Source organism: Zea mays, chromosome 1 (assembly GCF_902167145.1).
Source record: "Zea mays cultivar B73 chromosome 1, Zm-B73-REFERENCE-NAM-5.0, whole genome shotgun sequence".
Taxonomy (NCBI): domain Eukaryota; kingdom Viridiplantae; phylum Streptophyta; class Magnoliopsida; order Poales; family Poaceae; genus Zea; species Zea mays.
Genome location: NC_050096.1, coordinates 16,379,314 through 16,396,927, shown reverse-complemented (window position 1 = coordinate 16,396,927; position 17,614 = coordinate 16,379,314).

Genomic DNA, 17,614 nt, shown 5'->3' with positions numbered 1-17,614 from the left:
GGTGGACAACGGTTCCCCCTAACGTCTTCTCCAGAGACATACATCAACCCTCCGTCAAGACCAACGACACGCCCGACCCCGAGGAGGCCTCGGCCCAGCCCGAGGTATCCTCGGCCACCGAGGGTGAGGCACTGCGCGTCGAGGGAGAGCGGAATGGGGTCACGCCTAATCGAAACTAGCAGACCCCGTACCTGCAATATCTCCACCGAGGAGAGCTACCCCTCGACAAGGCCGAAGCTCGACGACTGGCGCGGCGCGCCAAGTCGTTCGTCTTACTGGGAGATGAAAAGGAGCTCTACCACCGTAGCCCCTCAGGCATTCTCCAACGGTGCATATTCGTCGTCGAAGGACAGGAGCTATTGCAAGAGATACACTCGGGGGCTTGCGGTCACCATGCAGCACCTCGAGCCCTCGTCGGGAACGCCTTCCGACAAGGCTTCTACTGGCCGACCGTGGTGGCTGACGCCACTAGGATTGTACGCTCCTGCCAAGGGTGTCAATTCTATGCGAAACAGACGCATCTGCCCGCTCAGGCCCTACAGACAATACCCATCACCTGTCCGTTTGCTGTGTGGGGTCTGGACCTCGTCGGTCCCTTGCAGAAGGCACCCGAGGGCTTCTCGCACCTGCTGGTCGCCATCGACAAATTCTCCAAGTGGATCGAGGTCTGACCCCTAACCAGCATCAGGTCCGAGCAGGTGGTGGCGTTCTTCACCAACATCATTTATCGCTTTGGGGTTCCGAACTCCATCATCATCGACAATGGCACCCAGTTCACTGGGAAGAAGTTCCTGGACTTCTGCGAGGACCACCACATCCATGTGGACTGGGCCGCCGTGGCTCACCCCATGACGAATGGGCAGGTGGAGCGTGCCAACGGTATGCTTCTGCAGGGACTTAAACCGAGGATCTACAATGACCTCAACAAGTTCGGCAAGCGATAGATGAAGGAACTACCCTCGGTGGTCTAGAGTCTGAGGACGACGCCAAGCCGTGCCATGGGTTTCTCGCCGTTCTTTCTAGTCTATGGGGCCGAGGCTATCTTGCCCACAGACTTAGAATACGGTTCCCCGAGGACAAAGGCGTACGACGATCAAAGCAACCAGACCAGCCGAGAAGACTCACTGGACCAGCTGGAAGAGGCTCGGGACATGGCCTTACTACACTCGGCGCGGTATCAGCAGTCTCTACGACGCTACCACGCCCGAGGGGTTCGGCCCCGAGACTTCCAAGTGGGGGACTTGGTACTTCGGCTGCGGCAGGACGCCCGAGGGCGCCACAAGCTTACTCCTCCCTAGGAAGGGCCGTTCATCATCGCCAAGATTTTGAAGCCCGGAACATACAATCTGGCCAACGATCAAGGCGAGGTCTACAGCAACGCTTGGAACATCCGACAACTACGTCGCTTTTACCCTTAAGATGTTTTCAAGTCATTCATATACCTCATTTTCTATACATACACAAATAAAGTCTAACCGTCAAGGAAGGGTCAGCCTTGCCTCGGCAAAGCCCGACCATCCCTCGAGGGCTAGAAGGGGGGAACCCCCTCTGCGTCAAAATTTTCCTCAGAAAAAGTCGTCTACCAGAACATCTTTCACGCTTTTCGACTGCTTTGATAGCGGGATCCTGAAAACAACGAGAGTACGCGTAAGCGGAAAGACCGACCGAGCCGAGGGACTCCTACGCCTCCGGGATACGGATACCTCACTCATCACCTTCTACGATAAGTAACTCACGCTCGGATAAGCGATTCTGCTGCCGAACAAGTCTTAACGCTCGAAAACTTTTCTGCCAGAACGATTTTGGTGCCTTCTCGACTATATCGATAACAGAATCCTGCAGACGAGTAAGAGTACACGTAAGCGGCAAGGCTAACCGAGCCGAGGGACTCCTACGCCTCCGGGATATGGATACCTCACTCATCACCTTCCGCGAAAAGTAACTCTCGCTCGGATAAGTGATTCTGCTACCGATGAACAAGTCCTGATACTCGAAACAAGAGGAAAGGAAACACAACTTTATAAACACGACAATAAGATGTTTGGGCCTCAGCGGCCGCAACAAGCATACGCATACTACAAACAAACTGTTCCTGCAGGTTCAGACATCGACAGAGGGAGCAACAACACCCTCGGCGTCGTTTCCACCTTCGGCAGAATCTGGCCCGGCCTCGGACGGCGACACGGGCGGAAGGATCTCCACCTCGAAGGAGGACGCCAGCACCACGCTCGGGCCATCATAGCCAAGGTCTCCGCAAGGGTCCCGGCCCGAGCAGACACCTCGACCAGCCGCTCCGTAGCCTCAGCCAGCTGTCCCCCGAGGACATCAACCCGGCTCACGGCCTCGTGAAAGGGAATTAGGCTTACACCTATTTCCTAAATGATTTTGGTGGTTGATTTGCCCAACACAAATAAATTGGACTAACTAGTTCGCTCTAGTGTATAAGTTATACAGGTGCCAAAGGTTCACACTTAGCCAATAAAAAGACCAAGAATTGGGTTCAACAAAGAGAGCAAGGGATAACCGAAGTGTGCCCTGGTCTGGCGCACCGGACTGTCCGGTGCACCAGGGGACTTCACACTGAACTCCTCACCTTCGGGAAAATCCAGAGGCGCTCCGCTATAATTCACCGGACTGTCCGGTGTACACGGACAGTGTCCAGTGCTCCAGGAATGAAGCATCTCTAGAACTCGCCAGCTTCGGGAATTCGCTCCGCTATAATTCACCGGGCATGTCCGGTGTGCACCGGACTGTCCTGTGAGCCAGCGGAGCAACGACTACTTCGCGCCAACGGTCACCTGCATGAGCAATTAATGCGCGCCAGAGCACGCAGAAGTCAGGCACGCGCGAAGTGTGCCACCAGACATCCATGTGGGCCCAGCAGTCAGAGCTCCAACGGTCGGAACCCAACGGTCTGGTGACGTGGCTGGCGCACCGGACAGTGTCCGGTGGCGCACCGGACTGTCCGGAGCGCCATGCGACAGCAGCCTCCACCAAACGGCTAGTTTGGTGGTTGGGGTTATAAATACCCCCAACCACCCCACATTCAAGTCATCCATGTTTTCCAACTTCCAACCACTTACAAGAGCTAGGCATTCAATACAAGACACACCCAAGTGATCAAATCCTCTCCCAATTCCACAAAAGCATTAGTGTTAAGTGAGAGTGATTTGTTGTGTTCTTTTGAGCTCTTGCGCTTGGATTGCTTTCTTCTTTCTCATTCTTTCTTGTGATCAAAACTCAATTGTGACCAAGGCAAGGGACACAAATTGTGTGGTGGTCCTTGTGGGGGAAGTTTTGTTCCCGGTTGATTTGAGAAGAGAAAGCTCACTCGGTCCGAGGGACCGTTTGAGAGAGGGAAGGGGTTGAAAAAGACCCGGCCTTTGTGGCCTCCTCAACGGGGAGTAGGTTTGCGAGAACCGAACCTCGGTAAAACAAATCCGCGTGTCACACTCTTTATTTTGCTTGCGATTTGCTTTGCATCCTCTCTTGCGGACTTGATTATATTTCTAACACTAACCCGGCTTGTAGTTGTGATTAACTTTGTAAATTTCAGTTTCGCCCTATTCACCCCCCCCTCTAGGCGACTTTCACCTCGGCAGCGTGACACCAGGGTTGGTCCCACTAGCGGACGACCTGGCCAAGCTCCAGCCGCCGCTGCTGCACCTCCTTGGCCTGGGAAGCCACCTGTTCCTGGGCCGACGAAGCCTCTTTTTGAGCCGACTCCGCCTTTGTCCACGCTGACACCGCTGCCTCCGGCTCCGGCTCATCGCAGAGCAGCCGAGGGTTCTATAACTGAGCAAGGGAAGCCTTAAGCGGCAAGGCCGACCGAGCCGAGGGACTCCTACGCCTTCGGGATACGGATACCTCACTCGTCACCTTCCGCGCAGGGCAACTCACACTCGGTTAAGCAGTTCAGCCAACCGACAGGCGAGTCCTAGTGCTCGAAATGAGGAAGAGACACGGCTTCACGCCCAAATACCCAGATGTTCAGGCCTCGACAGCCACAATGAACATACACCGACACTCAAGGTGCCATTACAAACGGAACTCCGGTTCCGCTCCCGCGGGTATGAACAACCTCCACATCGGAGGGCCTGCGGGACAGCAAACTTTAGGTGGCTCGCCGTCGACCGCTGCACCAGCAACGACAACGACCTCCGCTCCGGGCGGCTAAACAGCAGCAGCGATGACCTCAGGGCGGACGCTACTGTGACAAGGCCCTCGCCCACGTCCCCACTCGAGGGGCGAGGACAAGCTATCAAAGCCAAAGAGTCGGAGGTCTGTCCGCGGGTGGCGCCAACGGTGTCGTCGGCGGACAAACCTTCTCCGGCTGCCACAACCTCGGCACCGACGACAGTGGCCACCTGCGCGCCGGCGCTACGCCAACGAATGAAGGCTGCCCCAAAGCGCACCGGCAGGTCCTCACTCCCGTTCTCGACACGAGAACGAGAACGGGACCGTCCCAGAACATGAGTACCGCCCTCGCGGCGTACGACGTGTTGTGTGGCCCCCCGGTGCAGCCGGCCACAGTCGCCCGGACGGAGGACGGAATGCTGCACCCTAGCCAGGCAGCAGCAGTTCGCCTTCCCCCGCATGGCTGGAGGATGCCTCCTCCGCTGGGCCGGAGGATGGCTTCCTCCCCCGGATGCCGGAGGAAGAAGCGGGTCGCCAGCCCACGCGGAGGCAGGCCCCGACTTGCCCCGCCCTCCTCCCCAGCAAGGATGATGAAGATCCTTGAAGCTGAGGGCGGGGCAGAGGCCGCAGCCCGGCTTGCTTCTCCCCCCCATCGAACTGGTGGTCACCATCCTGGGTGACCATTGGTGAGGGAATGTAGCCGGGCTACCTGATGAAAATCCTTAAAGCCGAGCGATGGCTGAAGGGTGCCAACCTCCGTGAGGCTGCGCTCCTCCAACAGCAGCAAGACGAAGGCAACACGGACGCTCCCCATTCGGGGGCTCGGAAGGTGGAAGGGCACGATGCATGAGGGGAGTGCGAAGGCATGGCTACCGCCCGGGGGATCGATCCCTTTTTAAAGGCGGCTCTCCCCACTCGCGTCCTCAGGCATCACAGACAAAGTCTTCATCGACGTGCTCTAGGGTCCTCCCCCTACGACACGGGGGCTGGGTCCCACATGTCATGCAAGCTGGCCTGGAACAGAAGAAGCCAAACCGCCGTGCGCGGAGCGTGTAACCGCCCCGTGGTTACAAGCACTCCTCCATCCTCGCCGAAACCAGCGGTCGAAAGGGCGGACCGCCATGCAGGTGGCGTGCAACCGCACCACGGGAGCGCACCCCTTCGACTTCATCGCATCCAGCATGGAGGCCCAGGCCCACACGTCATGTAACCGGCGCGCCGGTTAATACATGCAAGAAACTGCACCGCCACTTGCGCCAATGTCGCGCCTCCTCGACTGTGGAACCGGTGCCGCGACTCGAGGCAACCCTGCGCATGGCCCAACAGTGCCAATCGAGCACATCGATCACGGGTCAGTCAGCCGCGGGAGGAGGTGCGACGGTTTATATGGCCAAAAGCGGGCCAGCAGTAATGGCGGCAGCAGGCGAGCGGAAGCAGCAATCGAATCGTCTGCAGGCTCATGTTCCCTCCTGGAGCAGCAGGGGAGCCCTCTCCCACGGCGTGAAGACGACGCGCCCGTGTTCCGTTCCTCGAACGACTCGCGCAACGACCGCCCCACGAACCACCCGTCTCGTTGCATTAACTCCACGGCAGGGCAAGCGACACCTTTGGCAGGCAAAGCGGGCGACGTTTCACCTCCGCCATGATGACCGCGTCAAAAAAGGTGCACCACACCGTTTAAATTCATATCCTTTTCCTCTTCCCCTTTCTCTCTCTTGCTACAGGGACCAGGAAAGGGGATATTTCGAAAGGGATCCTTCTCCGTGAAGGAAGCGGGCCCCGAGCCCTCCTACTGATCAGGGGTTCGAAGGCTGGCCCCTCGGAAGGGTTCGACGGCCGCCCCAGAGCACTCGGGCTTGAAGCTCATTACTGATCAGGGGTTCGAAGGCTGGCCCCTCGAAAGGGTTTGACGGCCACCCCAGAGCAATCGGGCTTCAAGCTCATTACTGATCAGGGGTTCGAAGGCTGGCCCCTCGAAAGGGTTCAACAGCCGCCCTAGAGCACTCGGGCTCCGCGCCCACTACTGATCAGGGGTTCGAAGGCTGGCCCCTCGGAAGGGTTCGACAGCCGCCTCAGAGCACGCAGAGCGAGGGATGACTCTAGGTACGTCCGTTACATGGCCGAGGCTCGGGCTACGCTCCCGAGGTACCCTAGGACATTTCCGAGACCAGCAGGAGCGATTTTGTAATGGAATCCCATCAGAGGGAGGCATCGAGCCCTCGGACCCTATCGAACGGGACCGGGTCCGGCAGATCACCTACAGGTACTTTTGGAGTGCGCCTCTGGACCACTAGCCGACCCTTATCGAACGGGGCATGGGCGTCCACTCGGATCACCCGTTAGCAACTCACTGGAGACACCATGTTCGGCGCCCTCCGAGGGCAACATGGCGCTTTCCCCCCTTCCTCCTTGCGGAAAGGCGATGAAGGGGCGTGTGATAAAAATCGAGACAATCCTTGATCATCATCTCGCTCCGTGCAGAGGTTCAGGGGCTGCACTCGCAAACCCGGCTACGGCCAAACCGTTGACAGTGTCAACAAACCAGCCTAAAAATTCGGAACCTGACCATGCACCCGGACTACAATCAGATCGCATGAGGGAACAACCAGACCGGCTGAGGCATCACGAAAGGCATTAAGACCTCAGAGGAGTCAAACCACTCCTCCGAGGCCTTGGGGGCTACACCCGGCGGGTGCGCTCGCGCGCACCCACAGGAACAAAGTGTAACCGAGAAAGGCCGGTCCCCTTGCAAAAAAGTGCGGCAAAGCCTCCAAGCGAGTACCAACACTCCCTTTGAGGCTCGGGGGCTACTGTCGGGTACCGTAATTAGGGGTACCCCCAACAATCCTAAACGCGGCTGGTAACCACCATCAGCACAAGCTGCAGAGACTGATGGGCGCAATTCAGGTCAAGGCTTCGTCTACTCAGGGGACGCGATCTCGCCTCGCCTGAGCCTAGCCTCGGGCGGGAACAGTAGTCCAGGCGAATTCATGCCTCGCCCGAGGGCCTCCTCAAGCAACGGGCACACCCTCGACTCGCCCGAAGCCCAGCTCGGGCAGGCTTCATTGTGAAGCAACCTTGGCCAAATCGCCTCACCAACCAACCGCATCGCAGGCGCATTCAATGCGAGGATCGCCTGACACCTTATCCTGACACACGCGCCTCAGTCGGCAAGGTCGAAGTGACCGCAGTCACTTCGCCCTTCCACTGACCGACCTGACAGGAAAATAGCGCTGCTCGCCCCTCTCTGACTGTTGTGCCACTCGCCAGAGTGAGGCTGACAACAGCTAAGTCCAGCCTCAGGCGCAACAGGAAGCTCCGCCTCGCTCGACCTTGGGCCTCGACCTCAGGAGGAGGTCTCCGCCTCGCCCAACCCTAGGGCTTGGCCTCACCCTCGGCCTCGGAAGGTGGTCTCCGCCTCGCCCGACCCTAGGGCTCAGCCTCAACCTCGGCCTCGGAAGGTGGTCTCTGCCTCACTCGACCCCAGGGCTCGGCCTCGACCTCGGGCGGAATCGCGTCCTCGCCCGACCTCGGCCTCAGGAGGAGTCTCCGCCTCGCTCGACCTTGGGCTCGGACCGACCGCGCCACAGGGGATACATCATTACCCTACCCTAGCTAGCTCAGGCTACGGGGGAACAAGACCGGCGTCCCATCCAGGCTCGCCCCGGTAACAAGTAATGATGGCTCCCCGTGTGCGTCCGTGACGATGGCGGTTCTCAGCCCCCTACGGAAGCAAGGAGACATCAGCAAGGTCCCAGCAGCCCCGACAGCTATGCTTCTACAGGGCTCAAGCGCTCCTCTGACGGCCATGACACCGCGTACACAGGGCTCTAGCACCTCTCTGATAGCCACGTTGGCATGTACACAGGGCTCTGGCACCTCTCTGCCGGACACGTTAGCGCATAGCTACACCCCCATTGTACACCTGGACCCTCTCCTTGCATCTATAAAAGGAAGGTCCAGGGCCCTCATGCGGGAGGGTCGTCACGCGGGAGGACGGGCTGACGAACCGGCTCACTCTCTCTCTCTCCCTCGCGAACGCTTGTAACCCCTACTGCAAGCGCATCCCCCTGGCGCAGGATAACATGAGCCGCGTTCTTCCCCCTTGTGTTCCATCTCGCGCCAACCCATCTGGGCTGGGACACGCAGCGACAATTTTTACTCGTCGGTCCAGGGACCCCCCGGGGTCGAAACGCCGACAAGCGTATTTAAAGATTGCTCATGCTCTATAATAGTTGGTGATCCTAGATGCTTATCTTTAAATATCATGGAGCTATGACAGTGATGATCTTTCAATTAGTAGCATTGGTAGTGTGCTTCAATTTGTATTTTTTGGTAATCACTAGAATAGAAGCTTCATCTTGTGCCCCAATACTATAACTTGTTCTATGTTTGGTGTCTTAGCAACAAGAAAAGGTCAGGATAAAGGATCATGCACAAGTGTGAAGGAGCTCCCTAGAGATAAACCTTTCAAGATGGAAATCTTAAATTGATGGCAAAAGGAACTCTGCCTACATAGATGGAAAGTACACCATAACATGGTAAAGGTACAACAGGAGGTATTGACCTTTTGCATATTTGTATCTTAATTTTCCTCCAATGCTTGTGTTGCATATGTTTAATGTGTAAGGGGGAGTAATGTTAGTGTGTTGCATTTTACCTGCTTAATTCCCTGCTGTCCCTTGGCATCATCCTATGTTCTTGCTTGAATATGGTTTTGGTGTTTGATGTCAAAGTGGAAGAATTCGTGCATTAAAGCTTACCTCGATCTGAGAGGAAAGGTTATCTTTAGGGTGAAGATTAATTTTTTGTGTGTTAAAGGACTCAAAGGGGTTTCCTTGAGTTCCTATGATCTTAAGGAAGAATGTGTTAGTTTTGTTGATAATACTTATCATATGCTTCTTGTTGTATCATATGGTGATAATGCATAATTAGTGCTTCCATTGATATGAATCAATTGATATCTATTGTGTTTGTCCTGTAATAGATATTCATGTGGTTCTGGTGCTTTAAATTGGTATCTTAGTGGTCAATAGTGGTAGGTTGATATTCCTGTGGTATATCCATTTAATTGATGTTTAACTCTAATTCTATGCATTTGTGTGTTATACGCATCACGGTTTAATTATTGACACAATGCATCCCACAGGTGCTAAGGTGTAGTAATGCTTCGAATTAGCCTAAGTATGTGCAATTTGGCATATAAGGCCAAAGTTAAGAATTTAATGTAAGCACATATTTAGGGGGAGCATTCTATAAACTTAGAATTCAAAAGTCGTGCTTTAAATCTTATTCTTGTGTAAGCTTTAATTGTGTTGCCATAAATCACCAAAAAGGGGGAGATTGAAAGCTCTCTTGTGGGTTTTAGTGTTTGGATGACAACCCAATTAAAGGACTAACAAGTGTGCTAAGTGTTGAACAGGTGCTTAATGCAAAGCTAATAGGGTTCAACACAAGTGAACAAGTGTGATGGTCCAAAGACTGAATTATCTATAGATAATGAACACTGCTTAAGTGAGACTCGGTGTGCGTAACTCAGAGACAACCGATCAAGCCAAGGATGGAGGCAAGAAGAGCTTTGAGGTACCGAGTGCACGGGAGAAGGTCAAGGAGACCAGGAACCCAAAGCCAGGGGTGAAGAAGAAGACTTGCAAAGTCAAGGTTGATCGAGTTAAGAGTTATGGTGCATCAAGGATCACTACATAAGGACATGACTTACAACCAATGAGGTAACATCTACAGTTATGTGGTGTAAGTCATAAGGCTCAAGATCAAGCTCGAGAAATGAACAAGGGAGTTGGAGCTCAGATATGTCAATCTAGATCAAGTCAAGTTGACTTAATGGTTTAGAGTCCAACATCGACCTCAAACATGCCAAATTGGATAAAACGATGAAAAAGGTTAAGTATGTAAGGTTTGAGTGTTCAACCATGTTGCATACACTTCTTACTACAAGTTTGGCGCTTTGGTTTGCTCTCTAACTCTTTCTGTAGAGAAAGTACCATTCTGAGCTTTGCTGGAGGAGAAACAGAAAAGCTAGGAGAAGAACAAGAAAGATGTAAGTTTCTAGGACTAAATCAATTGGATTATACTCTAAATGTGTTTCTTTAAGTCTCAGAAAAATCCTCCCAAAAGTTGAAGTCAAACGGAGAAAGAACGGAGGAAAAATCACTTAGTGTGTTGTTGGCTAGTGCACAGGACAGTGAATAGTAGCTATCCGATGCATAGGACAGTGAATAGTAGCTGTCTGGTGCACAGAACAGTGAATAGTGACCTGTCCGGTGCACATGACAGTGAATAGTAGTTGTGTCCGGTGCACAGGACAGTGAATAGTAGCTGTGTCCGGTGCACAGGACAGTGAATAGTAGCTGTGTCCGGTGCACAGGACAGTGAATAGTGACCTGTCCGGTGCACAAGCCAGTGAATATTAACCTGTTCGGTGCACCAACGGCTAGCTGTTTTAGAGAAGGAAACTGTCAATCAGATCCGTTACTGTTCACTGTCCGGTGCGCCACCGGACAGTCCGGTGCACCCACAACCAGGGAAGGCTGGGAGCTTCCAAATGAAGCTCCAACGGCTCCTAGGCCCTTTGGGGCTATAAAAGGGACCCCTAGGCGCCTCAAACAAGTACACAAGTGCAGCCAACAAGTCCATACACCATTTGGATCAATTCTTTCTCTCCCTCTCTTGTGTATCTCTCTAATTTGTGTAGAGGCGAAGTTATAAGCCTTTAGAGAGAGGGGAAGTGCTGCTAAGAGCTAGAGCAAAATCTTGAGCGCATTGTTACTCTGTCGGAGTGCTATCGAGAAGATTATAAGTAGCCACGACATCGTTGTAACTGATATCAACATAGTGGAAGGCTCTATCTGCCGCACCGACAGATCTGAGCAAACAGAGGAAGGAGTTGAAATAGACTCCAAGCCAAGGTGTGGCTAACTCCAACGAGGACTAGGCAAGCATTTCAGGCTTGGCCGAACCTCGGGATAAATCCCTGTGTCTGTGTGCTCTGCTCTGTGCTGTTTCTCTGTCTTATTTGCTGTTTATACTTGCACTTCTATATTTATATGTGGTACAAGCTATCTTCGAAGTGCAGGGTATTTTAAGACAGGAACTTCAATTCCGCTGCAACCTACTCGAAGGGTCTTTCATTCCACTGTGATCCAGCCTTCGACTAGAGTAAGAATTTCCAGTTTTAAAGTGATAATTATTATTCGCCTATTCACCCCCCCTCTAGGCGACATCCAGATCCTGTTCCCGGGCATAGGGAACTTTCAGAAAATCTCTCAGTCATTCATACCATGCTCTTGGGGCTTGCTTGAGCCCATAAAGCGCCTTTGAGAGCTTATACGCATGGTTAGGATACTCACTATCTTCAAAGCCGGTAGGTTGCTCAACATACACATCTTCCTTGATAGGGCCATTGAGGAAGGCACTTTTTATGTCCATTTGATAAAGCTTAAAGCCATGGTAAGTAGCATAGACAAGTAATATACGAATTGACTCAAGCCTAGCTATGGGTGCATAGGTTTCACCAAAATCCAAACCTTCGACTTGTGAATAACCTTTTGCAACAAGTCGAGCTTTGTTCCTTGTCACCACACCATGCTCATCTTGCTTGTTGCGGAATACCCACTTCGTACCTACAACATTTTGGTTAGGACGTGGTACTAAATGTCATACCTCATTCCTCGTGAAGTTGTTGAGCTCCTCTTGCATAGCCACCACCCAATCCGGATATCTTAATGCATCCTCTATCCTGTATGGCTCAATAGAAGACACAAAAGAGTAATGTTCACAAAAATGAGTAACTCGACATCTAGTGGTTACCCCCTTGTGAATGTCACCGAGTATGGAGTTGATGGAGTGATCTCTTTGAATTGCTTGGTGGACTCTTGGGTGTGGTGGTCTTTGATTCCGAATCTCTTGTTCATCTTCCTTGTCTTTGTTATTATCATCTCCCCCTTAATCAATGTCGTCCTCTTGAGGTGGCTCATCGTCTTGATCTTCATCCTCTTCTTCTTGAGCCTTGTTCTCATCTTGAGTAGGTGGAGATGATTGCATGGAAGATGATGGTTGATCTTGTGCTTGTGGAGGCTCTTTGGATTCTTTTGGACACACACCCCAATGGACATGTTCCTTAGTGCGATGCATGGAGCCTCTTCATCATCTAGTTCATCAAGATCAACTTGCTCCACTTGGGAGCCATTAGTCTCATCAAAAACAATGTCACAAGAAACTTCAACTAATCCAGTGGACTTGTTGAAGACTCTATATGCCCTTGTGTTTGAGTCATAACCTAGTAAAAAGCCTTCTATTGCTTTAGGAGCAAACTTAGAACTTCTACCTCTCTTAATGAGAATAAAGCATTTGCTCCCAAAGACTGTAAAATAAGAAACATTGGGTTTTTTACCAGTAAGGAGTTCATACGATGTTTTCTTAAGGATTCGGTGAAGGTATAACCGGTTGATGGAGTAGCAGGCGATGTTAATCGCCTCCGCCCAAAACCGGTCCGGTGTCTTGTACTCATCAAGCATGGTTCTTGCCATGTCCAATAGAGTTCTATTCTTCCTCTCCACTACATCATTTTGTTGAGGTGTGTAGGGAGAACAGAACTCATGCTTGATACCCTCCTCCTCAAGAAATCCTTCAACTTGAGAGTTCTTGAACTCCATCCCTTTATCGCTTCTAATCTTTTTGATCTTTAGTCCGAACTCATTTTGAGCCCGTCTTAAGAATCTCTTTAAGGTATCTTGGGTTTGAGATTTTTCCTGCAAAAAGAATACCCAAGTGAAGCGAGAATAATCATCCACAATAACTAGACAGTACTTACTCCCGCCGATGCATATATAAGCGATCGGGCCGAATAGGTCCATGTGGAATAGCTCAAGCGGCTTGTGCGTCGTCATGATGTTCTTGTGTGGATGATGAACTACAACTTGCTTCCCTGCTTGACATGCGCTACAAATCCTGTCTTTCTCAAAATGAACATTTGTTAGTCCTAAAATGTGGTCTCCCTTTAGAAGCTTGTGGAGATTCTTCATCCCAACATGGGCAAGTCGGCGATGTCAGAGCCAGCTCATGTTAGTCTTAGCAATTAAGCAAGTGTCTAGTTCAGCTTTTTTATCATTAAAATCAACTAAATATAGCTGACCGTCTAACACTCCCTTAAATGCTATTGAATCATCACTTCTTCTAAAGACAGTAACACATGTATCAGTAAAAAGACAGTTGTAGCCATTTTACATAATTGAGAAACAGAAAGCAAATTGTAGTCTAATGAATCTACAAGAAAAACTTTGGAAATGGAATGGTCAGGAGATATAGCAATTGTACCCAAACCTTTGACCAAACCTTGATTTCCATCCCCAAATGTGATAGCTCTTTGGGGATCATCATTTTTCTCGTAAGAGGAGAACATCCTTTTCTCCCCTGTCATGTGGTTTGTGCACCCGCTATCGATTATCCAACTTGATCCACTGGATGCATAAACCTACAAAACAAATTTAGGCCTTGTTCTTAGGTACCCAAACGGTCTTGGGTCCTTTGACATTAGAAACAAGCACTTTGGGTACCCAAACACAAGTCTTGGGACTCTTGTGTTTGCCCCAACATATTTGGCAACTAATTTGCCTGATTTGTTAGTTAAAACATAAGATGCATCAAAAGTTTTAAATGAAATGTCATGCTCATTTGATGCATTTACAATTTTCTTTTTAGGCATTTTGATATGAGTGGAATGCATAGAGCTAGAAGCCTCATTTCTATACATAAAAGCATGATGAGAAGCATTGTGAGGTTTTCTAGCATGAATCTTCCTGATCTTATGTCCAGGATAGTTTGTAGGATATAAATTGTAACCCTCTCTATCCTGAACCATGGGAGCCTTACTGAAAGTCGCCTAGAGGGGGGTGGATAGACAGAATCTGAAATTTACAAACTTAAGCACACACTACAAGTCGGGGTTAGCGTTAGAATTAAATCCGAGTCCAAAAGAGAGGGAAAAACAAATCAACCAAGAAATAAAGTGGATGAACACGGTGATTTGTTTTACCGAGGTTTGGTTCCAAAGGACCTAGTCCCCGTTGAGGTGGTCACAAAGACCGGGTCTCTTTCAACCCTTTCCCTCTCTCAAACTGTCACTTAGACCGAGTGAGTTTTCTCCTTAATCAAACGGGTCACTTAGACCCCTACAAGGACCACCACAACTTGGTGTCTCTTGCTTTGATTACAAGTGTCTTGAGAACAAGAATGGGGAATAGAAGAAAGCACGATTGCAAAAGCCAAGCAACAAGAGCGACAAATAACACACGGATCACTCTCTCTCAAGTCGCTAATCACTAATGATCACTTGTCTCAATTGTGGAACTTGGAGAGATTGGAAGCTTTGATTGTGTCTTGGAATGAATTGCTAGCTCTTGTATTGAATGTGAAAGGTTGGAATGCTTGGATGTAATGAATGGAGGTGGTTGGGGTTGTATTTATAGCCCCCAACCACTTCCTAGTCGTTGCTCCTTTTCTGTCGACCGCAGACGGTCCGCACACCTGGTCCGGACGGTCCACCCATGCACATCAACGGCTACAATCGCAACGGTCAGCAGTAACGGCAATATCAATGGCTACTATGCATTAAATGTGTCGTCAAATGTTAGATAAAGGCAGTCGCGGACGGTCAAGTCGTGCACCCCGGACGGTCCAGTCGTGCACCCCGAACGGTCCGCGAGGACGCTATAATTCATTTTACCGAACCCGTCACCTTCGGGTTTTTCGGTTCTGTGCCGACCAGACGGTCCACTCTTGGTCTCGAACGGTGCTTGCTTTTCCATCGGACGGTCCGTAGTGTAGACTTGTGTTTTCGCATTGGTTCTGTCCGAGGCTCACCCTAGTGTCGCGGACGGTCCACCGCAAGGGCCCGGACGATCCACGCTTAGGTGATTTTCCAAAAAAGCTTCTCCTGTCCGGAATAATCTACGGTATTCTAGACAGTCGATTTAGAATAGTTGTAGATGAACTTATGCACCTATGGAATGATCAACTAGACAAAGTGGTTAGTCCACAAGGTTTGTGATGGTCGTCAAACACCAAAATCGATTATAGGAAATATTGAGACTATTTCCCTTTCAATCTCCCCCCTTTTTGGTGATTGATGCCAACACAAACCAAAGCAAATACAAAGTGTAGAAATGTAACTAGTTTGCATTTTGACAGATGTGCATAAGTTATTTTGAAATGAAAGCATTTCTAAGCAGATAAGTTTGATATGACAATTTTAACATTTTGGGCCACATTTGCACCACTTGTTTTGTTTTTACAAATTCTTTTGAAAAATCTTTTCATAATCTTTTTGCAAATAGTCAAAGGTATATGAATAATATTCCGAGAAGCATTTTCAAGATTCGAAATTTTCTTCCCCTATTTCAAATGCTTTTCCTTTGACTAAAACAAAACTCCCCTGAATGAAATTCTCTTCTTAGTGTTCAAGAGGGTTTTACCAATTGAAAGAAGATTAATTATTTTTATATACCAATTTGAAAAATACTAACCAAGTGAAAACTTCTTTTTAAAAACTTTAAAATTGGTGGTGGTGCGGTCCTTTTGCTTTGGGCTAATACTTTCTCCCCCTTTGGCATTAATCGCCAAAAAAGAGACATTTGAGAGCCCTTTTAACTTTCTCCTCATTGGTACGAGTAATAAGAGTGAAGATTATACCAAAGTGGAGAGCGGTGTGGAGTGACGGTGAAGGATAAATAATACCGATAGAGTGGAGTGGAAGCCTTGTCTTCGCCGAAGACTCCATTTCCCTTTCAATCTATGACTTAGCATAAAAATACACATGAAAACACATTAGTCGTAGCAAATGAAAGAGATATGATCAAAGGTATATGAATGAGCTATGGGTGCAAACTATCAATCAAAGTTCCGAGAATCAAGTAAATTTAGCTCATTCCTAAGTTTGGTAAAGGTTTTCTCATCTAATGGTTTGGTAAAGATATCGACTAATTGTTCTTTGGTGCTAACATAAGCGATCTCGATATCCCCCTTTGTTGGTGATCTCTCAAAAAGTGATATCGAATGGCTATGTGCTTAGTGCGGCTGTGTTCAACGGGATTATCCGCCATGCGGATTGCACTCTCATTGTCACATAGGAGAGGGACTTTACTCAATTTGTAGCCATAGTCCCTAAGGGTTTGCCTCATCCAAAGCAATTGCGCACAACAGTGGCCTGAGGCAATATACTCGGCTTCGGCGGTAGAAAGAGCTACTGAGTTTTGTTTCTTTGAAGCCCAAGACACCAGGGATCTCCCTAGAAACTGACAAGTCCCTGATGTGCTCTTCCTATCAATTTTACACCCTGCCCAATCAGCATCGGAATATCCTATTAAATCAAAGGTGGATCCCTTGGGGGTACCAAAGACCAAACTTAGGTGTGTAAACTAAATATCTCAAGATTCTTTTCACGGCCCTAAGGTGAACTTCCTTAGGATCGGCTTGGAACCATGCACACATGCATACGGAAAGCATAATATCCGGTTGAGATGCACATAAATAAAGTAAAGATCATATCATCGACTGGTATACCTTTTGATCTACGGATTTACCTCACGTGTCGAGGTCGAGATGCCCATTTGTTCCCATGGGTGTCTTGATGGGCTTGGCATCCTTCATTCCAAACATGGTAAGTATGTCTTGAATGTACTTAGTTTGGCTGATGAAGGTGCCCACTTGGAGTTGCTTCACTTGAAATCCTAGGAAATACTTCAACTCTCCCATCATAGACATCTCGAATTTTTGAATCATAATCCTACTAAACTCTTCACATGTAGATTTGTTAGTAGACCCAAATATGATATCATCAACATAAATTTGGCATACAAACAAATTATTTGCAATAGTTTTAGTAAAGAGAGTAGGATCGGCTTTGCCGACTTTGAAACCATTAGTGATAAGAAAATCTCTTAGTCATTCATACTATGCTCTTGGGGCTTGCTTGAGCCCATAAAGCGCCTTTGAGAGTTTATAAACGTGATTAGGGTACTCACTATCTTCAAAGCCGAGAGGTTGCTCAATATAGACCTCTTCCTTGATTGGTCTATTGAGGAAGGCACTTTTCACGTCCATTTGGTAAAGCTTAAAGCCGTGTTAAGTAGCATAGGCAAGTAATATACGAATTGACTCAAGCCTAGCTACGGGTGCATAGGTTTCACCAAAATCCAAACCTTCGACTTGTGAATATCCATTGGCCACAAGTCGGGCTTTGTTCCTTGTCACCACACCATGCTCATCTTGCTTGTTGCGGAATACCCACTTGGTTCCTACAATATTTTGGTTAGGACATGGAACAAGATGTCATACCTCATTCCTCGTGAAGTTGTTGAGCTCCTCTTGCATTGTCAACACCCAATCCGAATCTCTTAATGCATCTTCCACCCTGTATGGCTCAATAGAAGACACAAAAGAGTAATGTTCACAGAAATGAGCG